The following is a 22,160-nucleotide window of genomic DNA, read 5'->3' as shown; positions in this document are numbered from 1 at the left end:
AGGCTTTTTTGAGTGTGGGCAAGGACACAGGGGCCCCATGATCCCTATTGCCAAGGGGCCCCATGAGTTGTCAGTCTGCCCCTGGTTACAGCCACTATGCCCTTTAACCACTACAATACCGGGCACTTTCACCAGCTTCCTGCCCGGGCCAATTTTCAGTTTTTAGCGCAGTCTCACTTTGAATGACAATTATGCGGTCATGCAACACTGTACCCCAATGGAATTTTTATCATTTCTTTAAGACAAATAGAGATTTGTTTTGGTGGTATTTAATCACCACTGGGTTTTTCATTTAAATTAATAAAACAGAACATTTTGGGGGAAAAAAAAGTTTTACTAAGTTTCTGTTATAAAATTTTGCATATAAGTAATTGTTCTCCTTCACTAATGTGCGCTGATGAGGCTGCATTGGTGGGCACTGATAAGCACTGATGAGGTGGCACTTAAGAAGCGGCACTGATGGGCACTGATGAGGAGGCACTGATGAGGCTGCAGTGATATGCGGCACTGAGAGGCTGCACTGATGAGGCGGCACTTATGGGCACTGATAGGCAGCACTGATGGGCACTAATGGGCACTGATAAGTGAAACTGATGAGGATGCACTGATAGGCAGCACTGATGGGCAGCGCTGATGGGCACTGATAGCCAGCACTGATGGGCACTGATAGGCGACACTGGTGGGCACTAATGGGGATGCAGTGATAATCAGGGCACTGATGATCAGTGCCTTGATTATCAGTGTAAATGTCCCCTATGTGCATCACCGGTTACTGAATTTCCTCTCCTCCTGCTGTGACAGCGTGTGAGAAAAGGACTGCCGATAACCAGCAGGTCTGTTTACAATGTGATCAGCTGTGATTGGGCACAGCTGATCACATGGTAAAGGGCCGATGTGATTGGCCCTTTACCACTATGTGTGATCAGCTGTGTCTGAAGGATACAGGGGGTACGCAAATGGTGTAGTTCTGGGGGGACATCTATAGATGCCTTCCCAGAACTGGATGACCAGGCAGTAGCCATCTTTTGACTATAGCGTGGTCAGGAAGGGGTTAAAGTGGTTAAGGGGCCACCAGTCAAGGCTACACCAGATAGCGGAGGCATCTTGTCACCGTGGTCCAGTGGATTATGCATTTGCATGCAAGTCTTTATGAATGCAAAACCAACCTGAAGTAGGTCAAATGCAAGTCAGAGGGAAGTCAACTGCAGGTCAGATATACCTATCTAGGAATTCTAAATGATCTCAGAAGCTTCTCAACCTGATGCCATTGATATGGGCAGCACAGTGGCTAGATGGTTAGCACTTACGCCTGGCAGTACTAGGGTCGTTGGTTCGAATCCCAGCCACAACACCTCCTGCCTGCAGTATGCATGTTCTCCCTGTGCCTGCGTGGGTTTCCTCCGGGTACTCCAGTTTCCTCCCACACTCCAAAGACATGCTGGTAGGTTACTTGGATCCTGTCTAAATTGGCCCTTGTATATGAATGTGAGTTAGGGACCTTAGATTGTATGCCCCTTGAGGGTTAGGGACTGATGTTAATATGTAAAGCACTGTGTAAATTGACGGTGCTATATAAGTACCTGAAATAAATAATAATAAATAAATTGATGCAATCTTACAGTCCATCAATACAATTCCTAAAGTGTCAATGCTTGAACAGCATTATCAGCACCCTAAATACTTATTTAATAGTTGCCTGGATTTGCTCTTTAAATCAATGACAGGTTTACTTTAGAGTTAACCTGTCAGGAGAAGGAAAGTGGAGCCTGCCATTGTTGAAAATACTAGTTGCTTGGCTGTCATGCTTCCAAGAGGAGAGCTCAGCAATGGCAGCCTCCTGCTTCTCTTGTGAAGGGTTTCATTTAAGCAAAGATTTATGAGGTCTATAAATGTTTACAATGTTTACATTCCATGTATAATGTCACTGACAGATTCACAATCTCTCTTTATGTGGCACGAACCAGCTACCATCAATCCACCCACACATCCACTTATGCCCAAGATAGACAGGCCCATAACTCCCCCCAAGGCTTTGGTAACCACCCATGGACCATCACATGTTCCTGTACTACATGCACATAGTTAAAATAGACAGCCAACTTGGTTTACACTCCCTATATGATATAAAGTAGATGTAAACAAGTCACTAAAATCTCATATAAGCTTCAACATGTTACTGTAATTTGAAATTTAATCGTAAACATTTTTCATTAAAATAATACATGATGATCCTGTCATGAAGGATCTTGTTCAGGCACTTCCTGTAATAGGGTGACAAAACTTTGTTCCCATTATTATAATTATTATACCGGATGTATACAGCACCAACAGTTTGCGCAGCACTTTACAACATCAGGGTAGACAGTACAGTTACAATACAGTTTATACAGGAGGAATCAGAGGGCCCTTGTCGTTAGAGCTTACAATCTTCCAACTATGTTCCTTCTTCTTCAAAGTGCCTTAGAAAACGTGATTAGTTAATGTTGTCATCTAGTTTTAGGAAGAGCTCCAGCCTAGAGATTTAACATTTCTGGAAATTTTAAAGCCATGGGAAAATCATTATGGATGACCCATGGTAGTTCTGTGAGTCATGTGATTGGGGCCGGGTTATTGAAAGTCAACTGGATCACAGGTTGTGGCTCTATTGCCTCCTCCTGGCTCCGGGGGACCATAGAACCTCCTGGATGTCAGTAAGAAAGGAGTGGAGGCCCAATTTGCATGTTCATGGGGGTCCCAGTTAATCCCAAGTTTGGAGGCCCTGGTAGAGTGGTGGACTCGCCTACATATATGGGAGACTCAGGCTGACAGGAGAGTCAGGTGGAAGATGGAGTGCTGAGGAGACTGTTGGAGTCTAGGAGGGGTCCCCTAGGTCTGGACGGGGCCAGCCTCTAGGCGACATTTTGTGGAAAGACACGGATAGGATAAAGGCCTGGAGCAGCAGGGAGCAAAGAGGGCAGTGTGAGTACAGCAGTACACTTTGGGATCTACAAGGGGAAAGACTACCAAATGTAGCAAGCTTTCTAAGAACAGCATTGAGCTCAGTCCTTGTCCCGGGAGATTTTCCGCAAAGCCAGGAGGGTTGGTGGTGCTCGCAGACTGTGGAATTGGGAGCAGCTCTGCAAGGAGGAAAGAAGACGTCTCTGCATGTAGCTATGTGAAGTAAAGTGATTTTTGAGGGGCTCCTAGTTCCTCACCTGTAAATGGCAGCTGCTACTGATCTATAATGACTGACGGCTTTCAGGAAAAGAATAGTCCAGGATCTGCTTTGTACATAGGAAGGAAATGTCCCCCTTCCATTGTTTCAAGTCAGATTGGGCATGCCATAATCCCTATTTCCCTATCCATGTTGAATTCCCCTAATAAAACAACAAAACCAAGCTCATGAACTAGTCACTGTCTTTGGATGCAAGTCTGTGTGAAAAATATCTGTTGCCTGGCTGTGCGGAAGGAAGCTTAGGGATATCTACAACACAGCAGCCCTCACAAGGGTAGCGCTACATAAAGATAAACTAATTTTTCAGACAAATGTACCCTCTTACCTGTCAATGAAGGCCCGAGTGGAGGACAGAAACTATCATCTACTGTATCCCAACAATCACCAGGTACAAGCTGGAGTCCACAAGCAAACTAAACTGAATCCTTTTCCCTGCTGTGCCCCTAGTGGCAGAAATGCATGTTTCTCTTGTCTGCGAACTGCATTGAGTACAGTGTTACTTGAACTGTATTCCTGGATTTGATTGTCTTCAGCTGAGAGAACTTGCAATAATTTAAGACTTTACATAAAGCCTCAGAAATCTTTAATTAATATCTTTATGTTATATAGTTTGAATACCATGTCTTAAATATATTATTTATCATTGTAAAAGAACATATTCCACGCTGCATATTTTCCCAATTTCCCAAACAAAAACCGGCTTAGAAAAGAAACAGGAAAAAAAGCCTTTTTTCCCCCAATTTTTTCTTTTTTTTCTAGACCTTCCCATCTCTAGTCCAGCTTATCCAATTTCTGTATCACTGCCTCTGCCTCTCTTGATCTGTGAAAAACTGTGCTCTGTAATTTTCTATCCCTCCCCTCCATGCTGTGTGCTTACAGTAGTCACACTGTGGGGTTTTATTACTAAAGGCAAATAGGCTGTGCACTTTTCAAAGTGCAGTTGCACTCTGCAAGTGCAGTTGCTCCTGAGCTTAGTAAATGAGCAGAAGTTCTGCTGACTTCCATTATCCAATCAGATGCAAGCAAAAATGCAATTTTTTTTATTTTCCTTGCACATGATTGGGTATTGTTTTGCAAAGTGAAGCTTTACCTAACTAAGCTCTGGAACAACTGTACTTACAGACAGCAACTGCACTTTGCAAAGTGCACAGTCTATTTGTCCTTAGTAAATCAACCCCTTTCTGTCTGTAGACAGCCGGTCTACCACAATACCCATTCACTGTCCTAGGCCAGCCATAGACGGTTCGAATCTTGGCCGGTTCAGCAGGGACAGGCCATGGTTTGAACCATGTATGGGCAGGCTGAATATACCCAAGTTGATCATTCAATCAACCTGAGTACAACCAGCCTGCCAGATTTTACATGCGATTATCGCTAGTGGCTGGTATAGACGCTAGCAATATTCACTGTATTCTTCCAGCGGGGATGGCTTTGCTAGCACCACCACCCACCCTCCTGCTGGGAGAACACAAAAGCTCAGCAGGAGGGAATCCCCTGTCAAAACTGACTGTTGATGGGGGAATCTAGGGAATGTCTCCATTAGACTGACTTTGACTTGCCTCCTGGACTTCAGGGGATGTCAGTCACTCCTGCTCTGTCCTATGTCATGCACAAAACTCCCATACAGTCAGTTTTTTCTAAATGAGAGAAAGTGACTGCACACCCCATTCCCTCTGCACACTGAATCCTGCCTGTGGGAGCTGCAGCCAGCAGTGTAAGGGCTCATCGGAGATTTTGCTGCCCCAAGAGAGCGGACTTTATACCTTTCTCTTTAAGGATTATAGCTTTCAGATGTTGCTTTGTCCTGGTATATCCAACAAAACTTCATGAAAATGAACCCACTCTATTCTCTTGTTTGCAAGATTTATTGTGAAGATTTAAAGACATGCACAAACATCAAGCAAAAAACCTTATTGTTCTTAATCTATAGGATGTGAGTCCCTTATTTTAAAAAAAAATGTAAATAATGTCCCACAATGTAAGTCCATGGTCAAACCACATTGATTAGCTACAGTGGATATAAAAAGTCTACACACTCCTGTTAAAATGTCAGGTTTCTGTGATATAAAAAAAATGAGACAAAGATAAATCATTTCAGAACTTTTTCCACCTTTATTGTGACCTATAAACTGTACAACTCAGCTGAACAACAAACTGAAATCTTTTAGGTTGAGGGAAGTGAAAATAAAAAAAAACTAAAATAATATGGTTGCATAAGTGTGCACACCCTTAAACTAATACTTTGTTGAAGCACCTTTTGATGTGATTTCAGCATTTTTTGGGGATGAGTCTATCAGCATGGCACATCTTGACTCGGCAATATTTGCCCGCTCTTCCTTGCAAAAAACACTCCAAATCTGTCAGATTGCGAGGGCATCTCCTGTGCACAGCCCTCTTCAGATCACCCCACAGATTTTCCATCAGATTCAGGTCTGGGCTCTTCCAAAACTTCTGGTGAGGCCATTCCTTTGTTGATTTGGATGTATGTTTTGGGTCGTTGTCATGCTGAAAGATGAAGTTCCTCTTCATGTTCAGCTTTCTAGCAGAAGCCTGAAGGTTTTGTGCCAATATTGACTGGTATTTGGAACTGTTCATAATTCCCTCTACCTTGACTAAGGTCTTGCCACTCATATGACACCCCTTTGCCCAGACATATGAAGAATATGGGAGATTGTTGTCACATGTACCACACAGCCAGTACTTGCCAGATATTCCTGCAGCTCCTTTAATGTTGCTGTAGGCCTCTTGGCAGCCTCCCAGACCAATTTTCTTCTCGTCTTTTCACCAATTTTGGAGGGATGTCCAGTTCTTGGTAATGTCACTGTCGCGCCATATATTCTCCACTTGATGCTGACTGTCTTCACTGGGTTCCATGGTATATCTAATGCCTTGGAAATTCTTTTGTACCCTTCTCCTGACTGATACCTTTTAATAGTGAGATCCCTCAGATGCTTTGGAAGCTCTCTGCAGACCATGGCTTTTGCTGTAGGATGTGACTAAGAAAACGTCAGGAAAGACCTACTAGAACAGCTGAACTTTATTTGGGGTTAATCAGAGGAAATTTCATTGATGGCAGGTGTGTGTTCTGATTCCTATTTAACATGATTTGGATGTGATTGCTTAATTCTGAACACAGCTACATCCCCAGTTATAGGAGGGTGTGCACACTTATGCAACCACATTATTTTAGTTGTACAGTTTATAGGTCACATTAAAGGTTGAAAAGGTTCTGAAATTATTTCTCTTTGTCTCATTTTTTTACATCACAGAAACCTGACATTTGAATTGTGAATTTTAACAGTGACCCCCACAATATTTCTTTTTTTCCAATATTCAATATCTTCACATACAGCTATATAGTGGTTCTAAAGCCTTAAGATTTTTTACCCTAATACATTCTATCCTTCTGTGCTGTACTCCCTCCCCCCCCTCCTTTTTCTTACCTGAGCCCTATCCGAATCAGCAATGTGCACGAGAGCAGGGGCTCTTGCCGCTGTTTCTCTCCTCGTTGGGCAGATTGATAGCAGCAGAAGCCAATGCTGTGATGCAGGAGCGGGTGGCGGGGACTAGCCGCTCTCTCTGTGTCAATGGAAGCAGACAGGATGGCTAAGGAGTGAGCCCACACAGGTGCCCACATAGAAAGTGGCTTTCTGTGGGGGTACCCACTGAAGAGAAGGGGCCAGGAGCACCAGCGGGGGACCCCAGAAGAGGAGGATTGGGGCTGCTCTGTGCAAAAGCATTGCACGGAGCAGGTAAGTATAGACATGTTTGTTATGTAACCACTTTACCTCCACCCTATAGCAGAAGTATATATACGTCATTTTGCATTTCTGGGTCCTCAGCTATCAATCAGCGAGTCCCAGTGATTACTCGCCAGCAGCCGGTGATCGCCGATTAATACTGAGGGGGGGAGAGAACTGTATGTAAACAATACAGTTTTCTCCCTTCAGCTGCAGCACACTGCTTTGTATGGTTCTGCATAGCATAGCCATACAAAGCAGTGTGCTTACAGTGGAAAGCACAGACACAGCCCCATAGTGAAACACACACAGCACACAGTTAACCCTTTGATTGCCCCAGATGTTAATCCCTTCCTGCCCAGTGCCATTATACAGTGTCAGTGCTTTTTATTAGCACTGATCACTGTATTGGTGTCACTGGGGATGTGACACTAAGTCAATTCCCCCCCAGTGTCAGAAAGCTCACCGCAGTCCCGCTATAAGTCGCTGATCGCCGCCATTACTAGTATAAAAAAAAAATTCCAGTATATATACCGCCATCTGTAAACGCTATAACGTTCACATAAACCAATTAATTTACACGTATTGGGATTTTTTTTAGCAAAGGCATGTAGCAGAATACATTTTGCCCTAAAATTATGACGAAATTTGATTTTTTAAAATTATTTTACTGGACACGTTTAATAGCAAAAAGTAAAAAAATATTGTTTTCTTCTCAAAATTGTCAGTTTTTTTTATTTATAGCGCAAAAAGTAAAAAACGCAGAGATGATCAAATACCACCAAAAGAAAGCTCTATTTGTGGGGGAAAAAAAGGACTTAAATTTAATTTGAGTACAGCGTTGCATGACTGTGCAATTGTCAGTTAAAGTAACGCAGCGCCGTAACGCAAAAAATGGCCTGGTCAGGAAGGGGGGTAAATCCTCTGGAGGGTAAGGGGTTAAAAAAACAAACAAAGGTTTAATATCACTTTAAGGCATCTCCCTAGCATGTTAGTGAAAAGGATTTGTGTATTTCAACCCTTCCTCTTAGATTGTAAGCTCTAACGAGCCGGGTCCTCTGTTTCCTCTTGTACCCAATTGTATTGTAACTGTAATGTCTACCTTCATTTTGTAAAGCGCAAACTGTTGGCCCTATATAAATCCTGTTTAATAATAATAATAATAATAATAATAATAATAATTTCCAATGCTTTAAGTGGCATAAAAAGACCGTCTCCCTTGTGAATGGTATTTTATTTAACATTTGTACATGTCTCCCATGGTAATGCCCATCTGCCTATGATGTTTTTTACCATAAGCCTGCAAATAGGATTCGAAAATGGTCAAAAAAATATGCCTCCCTTAGACTTAGACAGGGTTTGCTTTGTTGAGGGTTCGTGAACCTCTCAACAAGTATACCGAACCACCCGAGAATCAAACTTTTCCTGGTTTGCTCATCCCTATATTGATTGCTGCAAACCAAAACAGCATATTCAGTATTTTTCCTTTGTTATCTGTGAGAATGTAACTTATTAGGTAGGTCCTGCATTGCCCAGGGAGCCTGGCTGTACATTACTTTGAATTCCATAGCAGGAGGAGGTTACAGGAGGGGGAAGAGGTGCAGGTTATGGTCAGTGTGAAGGAGGCGCAGAAGGGAGTGTGCAGCAATGATGTATGACTCACCAGCATCACAGGGGGGTTCCTAAATCACACTTAGTGCTCTAAATCTAATGCTAGAAGACATTATAGCACAGGGCAGCATCTACACATAGGCAGAAACAGATGGAACGAGGATGTTTCGGACAACAGAAAATCTAATGCCAAGTGCAGATGCTGATAACAGCTACAAGTCTGCTGATTTAATACCTGATGAGTCACTAAATAAAAGTACTCAGATGAGGGCTGCTTGCTTCTAAACTACCCATACAACATATCCTCAAACCAATTTCCCCAAAAAATGTACATAGTGCAATCCCCACGGGGGCCCTGACTTTGCAAGCCTTCCGAAAGCTTTGACACCCTGGGTTCAGACATGGGTCACAAAGGATCACACTTGCAGTGACACCAACATATAGTAAACCAATTGAATATTTACTAAAAGTTCTCAAGTCAACAGACAAAGGAAAAGGATTGTTAATGCAGATATATTTAGTATAAACCGTTTAGTCTTTGAGGGTTTAGAACACAGATATGCTATGACCGTGAATCAAGCAGCAACTACAAGTAGGCCCTAGACTAGTGGTTTTCAAACTGTGGCCTGGGGGCTAAAAGTGGCCCATGGTTTGCCTTTTTTCCGGCCCATGGGACACTATTCTACCAACTGAAGTCTTTGACGGGGCACTATTCCTCCCACTGACACCATCCATGGGGCACTGAATGAGGAAAGAACAAACAGAGGGCGCACACGCCTAGTGCATTACTATAAAAAATGTTTAATAAGAAATAAAGTAGGTGTTGTACTCAAAACCGACAATAAAGTCAAGGCACGTCATAAAAGAACAGATTAGTCAACACCAAGCTGAGTAGCAGTCCGCAATAGGGAGTGTAGACATCCATATCTGACACGTTTTGAGGACTTGCCTCTTCCTCAGAGCCAATGGAGCACTATTCTTCCCAATGATATCAAACAATTCCTTCCATTAAAACAAATTATGGGGCAATGTTTATGCCCATCGATGCCAGGGCATTTTCTACTCCCACTGGTCACAGTCTGGCCCTCCTAAAATCTAAAGGACAGTAAACTGGCCGTTTGCTTAGAAAATAACAGTCCACAATAGAGAGTGTAGACATCCAATAAGCTGACGTGTTTCGAGGACTTGCCTCATCCTCAGAGCCAATGGGGCACTATTCTTCCCATTGATATCAAACAATTCCTTCTATTCAAACAAATGATGGGGCATTGTTTGTGCCCATCGATGCCAGGGCATTTTCTATTCCCACTGGTCACAGTCTTGCCCTCCTAAAGTCTAAAGGACAGTAAACTGGCCCTTTGCTTAGAAGGTTTGGAGACCCCTGACCTAGAAGAACCTTTGATCCAAGGTAGAAAATGAAGGAGAAAGACTTCTGTGCCAATCCTCTCCCTTAAAATCCTGATGCCACGGGCCCAAGAGTATCATAAAAATTTAGAATAAATCAATATTGCAGCAAGCTATTTCTGAGTGAGAATTCCCCCTAATATACACAGATTTAAAGCACTTAGTCCTTTAAGTGAAGATGGGGGGACAAGAGAGAAAAGTCTTGATGATGAATGTATCCAAAATCTCCAGCTAGCTCAATCAGGTCCCACAAAAAACTGCTGTGCAATGGCGACCAGCAATAATACATAGAATATGCTAGTGTTTCCTGTTAGAAGCCTTATGGTCTAGAGCAACTGTGGGCAACTGTGGCGCTACAGCTGTTTGTGAACTACAAGTCCCATCATGCCTCTGCCTTTGGGAGTCATGCTTGTAACTGTCAGTTTTGCAATGCCTCATGGGACTGGTAGTTCTACAACAGCTGGAGGGCCACAGTTGCCCACCCCTGGTCTAGAGAGATGAACTGAAGATGTCTGCATGCAGTGTGTTTTGGAAGAGTGTACTTAGTGTGGGCTTCTGCCAGCTCACCAATCCTGAAGATACCGAGGCTCAAGAGAAGGAGACATCCCTGTACAGGCTCTTGAAGAATCTGTATCCCGTGAGAGGCGCCTGAACCGTGCACCTGGTGATACTGGGATTCAGTTGGTTCTATAACAGTGATGATGAGAGTGGACCTAGACAGTCACTTGGCCGACAGGGAGCTAGAGGCAGATGGTCTGCCGGCAGGTATATAGCTCACCCGCTGAAGATTTCCCACGCTGTCCGGGCCACAAGGCCTGCTCTAACTCTCCAGAGAGGCCAAACCCCTCATCTCAACCTAAGGCCGTGGTCCTAAGAGAGTGAACTTTTACCAGACTGGGCTATATATGTCCTCTCCCAGCATTCCCCCTTCTGTCCACTTGACTGGACCTTGTAGTTTACAGCAGCACTGGCAAAATGTAAAGACCCAGCTCCCCGGACTATATGTCCCACAATCCCCTGCTCTCAGTAGTGGTCCTTCTATCTCTACTTCCAGGGCACAATGTCATAATCACTAACACTGAACACTAGAGGGAAACAAGCTCAAGGCAGTCTTTGTTAAGAATGTCCTCCGTTCATGCAAGTAGCCTAGCCAACACTTAGCTACATGGAAATCCAATAAAAACGTAAATTTAGGGGCAATGAAACAATATGGAAATAAATGTTTGTGATTTGTTTGTTGTGCCTAAAGTGAATCAAAACCCAGTTGTTCTCACAAAAGCTATAATGTTTTCAATGAAAACATTTTTTTAGCCTTTTTAATTCATTTAAATAACACCTTGTAATCCTGCCACAAAAGGCCTTATTCAATCACTTCCTGTTATAGGGGGACAATGCCATGTCCCTGTCTCCCAATTGCTTTCCTGCGTTGTCACCCTGTAATAGGCACCTCGAATGGAGACTACAGGAGATGACATTTATTGCACATTTATTGGATCAGCAGCACTGAAAAAGCGAAAACTGAATTTTGCCAATGAAGACTGTGATAAGCTGTGTACACACTAAAAAAAATGGGGCAAAGGATTGTCTGGTTTTCATCATTGTTTCACAGCAAGTTGAACCCGAAGATGGTACTAATTTTATGAAATTTCTCAAATGACAAAGGCTTTTTTTTTTGTTTGTTTGACAGAAATGTTGTAGCGTAGATTATTGTTGTTTATTGTTTCTGATCATGCACAGTCTTTCGTATCCGATTTTTCTCATACGAAAACAGTATACATTAATCGAAAATAGTTAGTTCTGTTCATGTTTAGGTACAGGGGAGCATGTGATCTTTCCCATTTGACAGTGCTCCTGCCCCCGTAACCAATCACCAGTATCTAAATGTTATCGTAGGGCTACATGCAGTCTCTTTCTACTTTTTCCTTTTCTGCTAGTGGCCACTGGACCTCAGCAATCAGCAGTGAGAATGGGAGGACTAATTTGTAAAGGGTATGTAGCAATCTCATGTAACATGTTCTTTCCTAGTCTCTGCCTGTTTCCTACAGCATGTCACCAGTCTTCAACCACACTTTTATCATGTCCTCAGTCTCTGTCTGTCTCCAATAGCATGTTTCCAGTCTCCGACCACATCTGTATCATATCCCTTGTTTCTGTTTCCTACACCATGTCTGTGGTCTCAAACACATCTGTATCATAACTCCAATTTCTGTCTCCTACAGTGTGTCATCAATTCCAAACCATGCCTGCATCATGTTCTTAGTCTACAGCATGTCTCCAGTCGCCAACCACACTTGTATCATCTCCCTAGTCTTTGACTATCCCCAACAGCATGTCTCCATTCTCTAAACACACCTGTATCATGTCCCTAGTCTCTGACTGTCTTCTACAGCAGCAAACCTCCAGTCTCCAACCCAGCCACACCAGTATCATATCCCTAGTCTCTATCTGTCTCCTTCAACATGTCTCCAGTCTCCAACCCAACCACACCAGTATCGTGTCTTTAGTCTCTGTCTTCTACAGCATGTCTCCAGTCTCCAACCACACCTATATCATGTCCCTAGTCTCTGACTGTCTTCTACAGCATGTCTCCAGTCTCCAACCTAACAGCACCAGTATCATATCCCTAGTCTCTATCTGTCTCCTTCAACATGTCACAAGTCTCCAACCACACATGCATCATGTCCCAAGTCTCTGACTGTCTTCTACAGCATGTCTCCAGTCTCCAACCCAACCACACCAGTATCATATCCTAGTCTCTATCTGTCTCCTTCAACATGTCTCCAGTATCCAATTCAACCACACCTATATCATGTATTTAGTCTCTGTCTTCTACAGCATGTCTCCAGTCTCCACCCCAACCACACCTGTATCATGTCCCTAGTCTCTAACTGTCTCCTACAACATGTTTCCAGTCTCTATCCACACCTGTTGCATATCCCTAGTCTCTAACCATCTTCTACAGCATGTCTCCTGTCTCCAACCACCTATGCAAAACACCCCCAGGCTTTGTTTTTTTTTTCTTCAATACTGTGCAGTCTTTGATATCGAGGCCTTCATTTGAGCCCCCACGCCCCCATACCTCACAGGCCAACAACCACTGCCCTATATATCAAAGGAAAGTGTGGGAACCAGAATAGATGTGAACTGTGTGACCCTGCCCTATTCCCATACCATGCACTTAGAAACACATTTTTTTGTGGATTTAGTCACATTTATAAACAAATATAAGATACAGTCATGGCCGAAATTGTTGGCACCCTTGATATTTTTCCTGAAAATCAAGTATTTCACACAAAAAAGGTATTGCATTAACACATGTTTTGCTATACACATGTTTATTCCCTTTGTATGTATTGGAACAAATATAAAACAGAGGCAGAAAAGCAAATATGACATAATGTCACACAAAACCCCAAAAATGGGCTGGACAAAAGTATTGGCACCCTTAACTTAATATTTGGTTGCACACCCTTTGGAAAACATAACTGAAATCAGTCGCTTCCTATAACCATCAATAAGCTTCTGACACCTCTCACCCGGAATTTTGGACCACTCTTCCTTTGCAAACAGCTCCAGGTCTCTCTTATTGGAAGGACACCTTTTCCCAACAGCAATTTTAAGATCTCTCCACAGGTGTTCAATGGGATTTAGATCTGGGCTCATTGCTGGCCACTTCAGAACTCTCCAGCGCTTCTTTGCCATCCATTTCTGAGTGCTTTTTGACGTATGTTTGGGGTCATTGTCCTGCTGGAAGACCCAGGATCTTGGACGCAAACCCAGCTTTCTGACACTGGGCCCTACAGTGCGACCCAAAATCCTTTGGTAATCCTCAGATTTCATGATGCCTTGCACACAGTCAAGGCACCCAGTGCCAGAGGCAGCAAAACAACCCCAAAACATCATTGAACCTCCACCATATTTTACCGTAGGTACTGTGTTTTGTTCTTTGTAGGCCTCATTCCGTTTTCGGTAAACAGTAGAATGATGTGCTTTACCGAAAAGCTCTATCTTGGTCTCATCTGTCCACAAGACGTTTTCCCAGAAGGCTTTTGGCTTACTCAAGTACATTTTGGCAAACTGTAGTCTTGCTTTTTTATGTCTCTGTGTCAGCAGTGGGGTCCTCCTGGGTCTCCTGCCATAGCGTTTCATTTCATTTAAATGTCGACGGATAGTTCGCGCTGACACTGATGCTCCCTGAGCCTGCAGGACAGCTTGAATGTCTTTGGAACATGTTTGGGGCTGCTTATCCACCATCCGGACTATTCTGCGTTGCAATCTTTCATCAATTTTCCTCATCCGTCCACGACCAGGGAGATTAGCTACAGTGCCATGGGTTGCAAACTTCTTGATAATGTTGCGCACTGTGGACAAAGGCAAATCTAGTTCTCTGGAGATGGACTTGTAACCTTGAGATTGTTGATATTTTGCCACAATTTTGGTTCTCAGGTCCTCAGACAGTTCTCGTCTCCTCTTTCTGTTGTCCATGCTTAGTGTGGCACAGACAGACACACAATGCAAAGGTTAAGTGAACGTCTCTCCTTTTTATCTGCTTTCAGGTGTGATTTCTATATTGCCCACACCTGTTACTTGCCCCAGGTGAGTTTACAGGAGCATCACATGCTTGTAACATTCTTATTTATCCGCAGTTGTGAAAGGGTGCCAATACTTTTGTCCAGCCCATTTTTGGAGGTTTGTGTGACATTATGTCGAATTTGCTTTCTTTCCTCCCTTTTTTTGTTTTGTCCCAATACACACAAAGGGAATAAACATGTGTATAGCAAAACATGTGTTAATGCAATACGTTTCGTGAGAAATACATGATTTCCTGGAGAAATATCAAGGGTGCCAACAATTTCGGCCATGACTGTATGTAAATCAGTGTCCCAAAATTTCTTAAACCCTGTGAAAAACACTTTAGAGAAGTCTCACTTTCACCCTTGAAAGTATAAATTAAATCGTAGGGCTACATGCAGTCTCTTTCTACTTTTTCCTTTTCTGCTAGTGGCCACTGGACCTCAGCAATCAGCAGTGAGAATGGGAGGACTAATTTGTAAAGGGTATGTAGCAATCTCATGTAACATGTTCTTTCCTAGTCTCTGCCTGTTTCCTACAGCATGTCACCAGTCTTCAACCACACTTTTATCATGTCCTCAGTCTCTGTCTGTCTCCAATAGCATGTTTCCAGTCTCCGACCACATCTGTATCATATCCCTTGTTTCTGTTTCCTACACCATGTCTGTGGTCTCAAACACATCTGTATCATGACTCCAATTTCTGTCTCCTACAGTGTGTCATCAATTCCAAACCATGCCTGCATCATGTTCTTAGTCTACAGCATGTCTCCAGTCGCCAACCACACTTGTATCATCTCCCTAGTCTTTGACTATCCCCAACAGCATGTCTCCATTCTCTAAACACACCTGTATCATGTCCCTAGTCTCTGACTGTCTTCTACAGCAGCAAACCTCCAGTCTCCAACCCAGCCACACCAGTATCATATCCCTAGTCTCTATCTGTCTCCTTCAATATGTCTCCAGTCTCCAACCCAAGCACACTAGTATCATGTCTTTAGTCTCTGTCTTCTACAGCATGTCTCCAGTCTCCAACCACACCTATATTATGCCCCTAGTCTCTGACTGTCTTCTACAGCATGTCTCTAGTCTCCAACCCAACAGCACCAGTATCATATCCCTAGTCTTTGACTATCCCCAACAGGATGTCTCCATTCTCTAAACACACCTGTATCATGTCCCTAGGCTCTGAATGTCTTCTACAGCAGCATACCTCCAGTCTCCAACCCAACCACACCAGTATCATATCCCTAGTCTCTATCTGTCTCCTTCAACATGTCTCCAGTCTCCAACCCAACCACACCAGTATCGTGTCTTTAGTCTCTGTCTTCTACAGCATGTCTCCAGTCTCCAACCACACCTATATCATGTCCCTAGTCTCTGACTGTCTTCTACAGCATGTCTCCAGTCTCCAACCTAACAGCACCAGTATCATATCCCTAGTCTCTATCTGTCTCCTTCAACATGTCACAAGTCTCCAACCACACATGCATCATGTCCCAAGTCTCTGACTGTCTTCTACAGCATGTCTCCAGTCTCCAACCCAACCACACCAGTATCATATCCTAGTCTCTATCTGTCTCCTTCAACATGTCTCCAGTATCCAATTCAACCACACCTATATCATGTATTTAGTCTCTGTCTTCTACAGCATGTCTCCAGTCTCCACCCCAACCACACCTGTATCATGTCCCTAGTCTCTAACTGTCTCCTACAACATGTTTCCAGTCTCTATCCACACCTGTTGCATATCCCTAGTCTCTAACCATCTTCTACAGCATGTCTCCTGTCTCCAACCACCTATGCAAAACACCCCCAGGCTTTGTTTTTTTTTTCTTCAATACTGTGCAGTCTTTGATATCGAGGCCTTCATTTGAGCCCCCACGCCCCCATACCTCACAGGCCAACAACCACTGCCCTATATATATCAAAGGAAAGTGTGGGAACCAGAATAGATGTGAACTGTGTGACCCTGCCCTATTCCCATACCATGCACTTAGAAACACATTTTTTTGTGGATTTAGTCACATTTATAAACAAATATAATATATGTAAATCAGTGTCCCAAAATTTCTTAAACCCTGTGAAAAACACTTTAGAGAAGTCTCACTTTCACCCTTGAAAGTATAAATTAATTATTTAAATGCCCTTCTTAGTGTCCATATAAACATCAATAAACAGAAAAGATTTCCCCCATGGCATGATGACACTTCGTTTTTAGGCTACAATTATAAGTGCAACAATAAGTTACATTTAAAAAGATATGCATTCATTCCTTTTGTAGCACATAGGGTGTTACTTAGTAAAACTGACGAGCGCAAAATCCAGTGCAACACGGCATAGAAACCAATAGGCATCCAGGTCTTATTGCCAAAGCTTAATTGAACAAGCTGAATTTAGAAGCTGATTGGCTACACAGCTGCACCAGATTCTGAGTTCACCAGTTTTAGCAGATCTACCCCATAGGCATAAAATTATTTACCTGGGTGTGTGATCTGATAAAACAAGAAAACGTTAACCAGAGTGTAATGAAAAGGTGAGTGGCAAAGGAGGATTGTATAAAGTGACCTTTAACCTGTGTCAAGATGCAATCTGATAATGATGGTTTATCTTTCAGTGGTACTTGGGGCAGTTCACATTTAGTGCTAATAGGGTTAGTAAAGGTTAAGTAGTCCAAGTAGCTGCGTAATTAATAAGCCTGAACATGCAAGCAGTGAAATTCTGCCAAAAAAAAAAAAATCCAAGGGTACGGGCAAGAAAGTGTCATCTGAATAATGGCTGTAGCCAATCAGTTGCAGCTGCTGTTCAGGTTTTTTGACAGGTGGCGGGGTCGGCTGTCAAAATACAATAGCCATAGCAGGAGATTCATCCATCTGCAGTGTGCAGCATCGATGGAGGAGTCTGTCAGATTCATACAGTTTACTCTTTAGGTACTGTATGTCTCTATGTATATGGCCACCTTTATTATTATTATTATTATTACATCAAGTTTATATAGCGCCAAAGGGTTTGCTCAGCGCTGTACAATAGAGGGGGGGACAATACATGAAACAGCACACGAGGGGTTAGAGGGCCCTACTCTTTCGAGCTTACAGTCTAGGAGGGAGGGGGTAGTGGTACAGGAGGAAGTGGCTGTGGGGGATGGAGTGGTAGGAGGAATGAAGGAGGACGGCTGTTAGGTGAGGGTGGGGTAGGCTTCCCTGAAGAAGTGGGTTTTCAGGGAGCGCCTGAAGGTGAGGAGGGAAGGTGACAGTCTGATGGATTGGGGTAGTGAGTTCCAGAGGATGGGGGAGGACCTGGAGAAGTCTTGCAGTCGTGCGTGGGAGGAGGAGACCAGGGAGCAAGATAGAAGGAGGTCCTGTGAAGAGCGAAGGGTACGGGTAGGGTGATACCTGGGAATCAGGTTGGTAGGCAATGCATTGGTGTCTGCCCATTACTTTTCAGACCTAATGCCAGAGTATCGCCAGGTATCATTAAACGATGTGGGATTCATTGCAAAAAATCCATCTGTATGCTGGAAAATCTTTACATCCAAATAAATCACAGGTATAAAAAAGCCAATGCCTCTACTTTGCTCATTCTGCAAAAAATAAAAAATTTGCTTTATAGTCTGCTTCAGCTGCTGACACTGAATTTAAAAAGAATTCCAGGTATAGATATTTTTACATAGTTACATTAGTTCGGCTTGGAGCATTGTAACTATGCATATACCATACCTGTGGAATCCCTCTAGAAGCTGGAAATCACTGCTGTAGGCATTTATTTGATACCTTTACTTAATTGAAATATTATGGACATATTACAGAGCTTTAATTACAATATGTACGATTTTCCCCAAACAAAAACCACATTTACAGTTTGAATTCTGTTTGTTCAAGAAAAAAACTCCATCCTGATGAGGGGAAACCTTTGAATAGGGACACCTGTTTAGATAACAAATGTTTAAGTGGGGATTTCTACCTTGGATAGATTTTCTCTCACTTTCTTTGTCTACAGCACAGGAAGTGAAGGAAAATCTCCCAAGCATGAACACAAAAGAGAAAAAAACACCATTCCCTAATCTATGAAACCCATTAAGAAAGGTATGGCTAGAGATGCACTTTCAATCTGTTTAGGTATGGATAGTTTTGCATCGTTACATAGGTCCAGCTTGGACCAATGTACAGTTGAAAGAAAAAGCATGTGAACCCCTTGGGATTACGTGGAGTTTTGCATGAATTGGGCATAAAATGTGCTCTGAACGTCATCTAAGTCACAACAATAGAAGAACACAGTCTGCTGAACATAATACTACACAAACATTAGATGTTGCCATGGTTTAAGTGCACATAACATGTAAACATTCACAGTGCAGTGAGGAAAAAGTATGTGAGGCCCTAGCTTAATGACTTCTCCCAGAGCTAATTGGAGCCAGGAGTGAGCCAACCTTTACTCCAATCAGTGTGATGATATTGGATGTGTTACTGACAGCTCTCCTGCCCTTAAAAAACACACACCTGTTTTGGGTTTACTGGTTTCAAGAAGCATTGTCTGATGTGAACCATCCCTCGCAGAAAAGAGCTCTCAGAAGACCTACGATCAAGAATTGTTGACTTGCATGAAGCTGGAAAGGGTTACAAAAGTATCTCCAAAAGCCTTGATGTTCATATGTCCACGGTAAGACAGACTGTCTACAAATGGAGAAAGTTTAGCACTGTTGCTACTCTCCCTAGGCGTGGTCGTCCTGTAAAAATGACTGCAAGAGCACAGCGCAGAATGCTGCATGAGGTAAAGAAGAATCCCAGAGTGTCAGCTAAAGACCTACAGAAATCTCTGGCACATGCTAACATTTTTGTTGACACATCTACAATAAGGAAAACATTAAACAAGAATGGAGTACATGGGAGGACACCACGGAGGAAGCCATTGCTGTCCAAAAAGAATATTGCAGCACGTTTGAAGTTTGCAAATGAGCACCTGGATGTTCCACAGCACTACTGGCAAAATATACTGTGGACAGATGAAACCAAGATTGAGTTGTTTGGGAAGAACACACAACACTATGTGTGGAGAAAAAAAGGCACAGCACACCAACATCAAAACCTCATCCCCACTGTAAAACATGGCGGAGGGAGCATCATGGTTTGGGGCTGCTTTGCTGCCTCAGGGCCTGGACGGATTGTTGTCATTGATGGGAAAATGAATTCCAGAGTTTATCAAGACATTTTGCAGGAAAACGTACGACCATCTGTCCACCAACTGAAGCTCCGCAGAGGATGGGTGATGCAACAGGACAATGACCCAAAGCATACAAGTAATTCAACAAAACAATGGCTGCAACAGCACAGAATACGCCTTCTGGAGTGGCCCAGTCAGAGTCCTGACCTCAACCCGATTGAAATGCTGTGGCATGACCTTAAGAGAGTGATTCACACCAGACATCCCAAGAATATTGCTACACTCAAACAGTTTTGTGAAGAGGAGTGGTCCAAAATTACTCCAGATCGTTGTGCAGGTCTGATCTGCAACTACAGGAAATGTTTGGTTGAGGTTATTGCTGCCAAAGGAGGCTCAACCAGTTATTAAGTCCAAAGGTTCACATACTTTTTCCTCCCTGCACTGTGAATGTTTACATGTTATGTGCAATTAAACCATGGCAACATCTAATGTTTGTGTAGTATTATGTTCAGTAGACTGTGTTCTTCTATTGTTGTGACTTAGATGACGTTCAGAACACATTTTATGCCCAATTCATGCAAAACTCCACGTAATCCCAAGGGGTTCACATACTTTTTCTTGCAACTGTAAGTATGTATGTGATATATTTCCTAGTATATTTCCTAGTTCCCTCGTCTCCTCCTCCCATGCCCGCCTCCAGGACTTCTCCAGGGCATCACCCATCCTCTGGAACTCCCTACCCCAATCCATCAGACTATCACCTACTCTCCTCTCCTTTAGGCGCACCTTGAAAACCAACCTCTTCAGGGAAGCCTACCGCGCCCCCTGCTAATTGCCGATCTCCTCCACTCTTCCTACCACTCCATCCCCCACAGCTTTTCCTTCCATACCACTATCCCCTCCCTCCTAGATTGTAAGCTCCAAGGAGCAGGGCCCTCAAACCCCTCGTGTATTGAATTGTATTGTTATTGTACTGTCTCTTGTATTGTCTCCCATTGTAATGTACAGCACTGAGCAAACTATTGGCGCTATATAAATCCTGTATAATAATAATAATAATAATAATAATAATAATATATCTGTGGGATCCCCATGGAAGTTGGAAATCACCGTAGTAGGCATGGGATCCAGGTCCTATGCCATGTGACTGTCCCACTGCTTAGTGAGTGCAAAACGATACTCTCAGAGCCAATCAGAGAACAAAGCATTTTCTAATTGGATGAGGCAGAGATCATGACATCACTGCCCTCTCTACCTCATCCAATCAGAATTCACTAAGCAACAGGGCAGCCAGTCGGCAATCACTGCAGCAGCAATGCCTATTACAGTGATTTCCAGCTTCCGCAGGGATCGGCCAGGTATGGCATACACATACTTACATTGGTCCAAGCTGGAGCAGTGTAACTATACACACAGTAAATATCCATACCTAAACTTCTGCTTCAAATCTACAGAGGGGAACGAAATCTTAAACAAATATCCCACCACTGCCCCTTTTACATTCCGCCCACACGCTCAAAACCTGGAGAATGTACACAGCTCCACAATTACGGCAGGCAATCCAATTTTCTCAGTCACTTTCAATCTGGCTTACACCAGAAGTCATTCTACAGTCACAGCTACGCAGATAATGAAATGCAGTCTGACACAATTTACCAAAGCCTTTGATAGTGCCGCTAATTATGCAGGAATTGGACCTCATCCCCCTAAACTGATTTCATAAGGCCAGAATTAGACCCTAACCTCTAAACTATTCCATGATTCCATTTCTCAGGACAATATCACAAATGTGTCAGTCAGCTGGATGTTTAACCCCTGTGCAGCAACGGCTGTGGGTACCTAAAAAACAAACTAAGCATTAAAATATGTTTTCTTTCAAACTGAACTCCAGGGGCATAAAAACACCAAAGGGATTGGATATGGTTATATATTCGGGCAGCACAGTGGCTAAATGGATAGCACTTCCCTCTGGTAGTACAAAGGTCATTGGTTCAAATCCCAACCACAGCACCACCTGCCTGGAGTTTGCATGTTCTCCCTGTGCCCGCATGGGTTTCCTCCAGGTACTCTGGCTTGCTTGCCCACTCCAAAAACATTCTGGTAGGTTACCGTATTTTCCGGCGTATAAGACAACTGGGCATATAAGACGACCCCCTACTTTTCCTGTTAAAATATAGGGTTTGGGCTATACTCGCCGTATAAGACTACCCCCCTTCGATTCTTCCCACTGACACCAATGATGGGGCACTATTTCTCCCACTGACACTGATGGAGTACTATTCCTCCCACTGACACCAATGATGGTGCACTATTCCTCCCACTGACACCAATGATGGTGCCCCATCATTAGTGTCAGTGGGAGAAATAGTGCCCCATCATTGGTGTCAGTGGGAGGAATAGTGCCCCATCATTGGTGTCAGTGGGAAGAATCGTGCCCCATCATTGGTGTCAGTGGGAAGAATC

The 22,160-nt window shown here is 43.3% G+C and overlaps 1 protein-coding gene across 1 annotated transcript in view; it reads right to left on the bottom strand.

The window, feature by feature from the left end:
- The window catches only part of CCBE1 (collagen and calcium binding EGF domains 1), a 539,668-nt gene that overhangs the window by 374,562 nt on the left and 142,946 nt on the right, over positions 1-22,160 (bottom strand). The gene's annotated exons all lie outside the window — the stretch shown is intronic.

Source organism: Staurois parvus, unplaced genomic scaffold (genome assembly GCF_062004578.1).
Source record: "Staurois parvus isolate SC_StPar_1 unplaced genomic scaffold, SC_StPar_1.0 ptg000475l, whole genome shotgun sequence".
NCBI classification, from domain to species: Eukaryota; Metazoa; Chordata; class Amphibia; order Anura; family Ranidae; genus Staurois; species Staurois parvus.
This window is presented reverse-complemented; position numbering and strand designations above follow the sequence as displayed.